The following is a 1,086-nucleotide window of genomic DNA, read 5'->3' on the forward strand; positions in this document are numbered from 1 at the left end:
TGATGACTGATCACAGGTGTGAACAATCAGCCGGTGACGAGTGGAGCAGGAGCAGCTGCCCATGCTGCAGAGACACAAACAGCAGCAGCACTCTGTGACCCATGTCCACTCTGTGTGTCCTCCAGACAGTCTGGAAATGAGAGGAGACAGAACATTATCATACATGTTGCATAAGTAAAGTCACATGACATGCACCACTGTAAATAAAGGAAATCACATATTTTTAAGACACTTAGAGCATAGAGCCCAAGAAATAATATAATCTAAAGCTCACAAGACACAAGACGAACAGAACAGAACAGAACAAATACTTTATTTATCCCAAACTGGGAAATGTTTTCTATTGCAGCAGCAATGTACAGGGTCAGTATCATCCTATCTGGTGGTAAAAGTCTTTCTCCCCGTCGGGGAATCGAACCCCGGTCTTCCGCGTGACAGGCGGAGATACTATCCACTATACTAACGAGGAATGCTGACAACCATCATCTGTCATAGCCTATAACCAGTTCACCTCTCACCTTGTTTTTCTCTTACAGCTCATTGAGTTCTGGTCCGGATAGTCCGTAGACCAGTGTCAGTCCATCTCCAGAATGCAGAATGCTGCTGAAAACAGGTTTGATCTTTGGTTTCATTCTGTAATACTGGACTTATTTCCTACGAAGGTTTGAACTCTGACAGTGTTTAAACAGAGAGAACGGAGTTTAAAGTGTGCAGTGAGGGGTTCACAGCCTTAAAGCATCTAGAATAATCAAACATGGAGCTGACTACTTCCAGAGCTCCGCTGTCATGGCTCTGCAGGAGGCCAGCACCTGGTCGGCCTGTTCGAGGACACCAACCTGTGCGCCATCCACGCCAAGAGGCTCACCATCACGCCCAAAGACATCCAGCTGGCCCGCTGCATCCACGGAGAGAGAGCTTGAAGTGTCCGCGGCTCCTCAAACCACAGCGGCTCTTTAAGAGCCACCTCAGTGTCCTCTAAAGAGCGGCTCCTCATCCTCTGCCTCTGCTGCTCATCACTCTGTCTGATGCACAGAATAATCAGTCTCTTCTGAAATAAATATCATCTTTTATCTTTTGTAAGATGCA

The 1,086-nt window shown here is 46.8% G+C and overlaps 1 non-coding gene across 1 annotated transcript; it reads right to left on the bottom strand.

Annotated features, from left to right (window-relative positions):
- Positions 1 to 397: 397 nt before the first annotated feature.
- trnad-guc (transfer RNA aspartic acid (anticodon GUC)) lies at positions 398 to 469 on the bottom strand. The gene has a single exon. It is a non-coding gene; the product is annotated as a tRNA-Asp (tRNA).
- Positions 470 to 1,086: the final 617 nt, after the last annotated feature.

The sequence above is a fragment of the Parambassis ranga genome, unplaced genomic scaffold, assembly GCF_900634625.1.
Source record: "Parambassis ranga unplaced genomic scaffold, fParRan2.1 scaffold_21_arrow_ctg1, whole genome shotgun sequence".
Lineage (NCBI taxonomy): Eukaryota > Metazoa > Chordata > Actinopteri > Ambassidae > Parambassis > Parambassis ranga.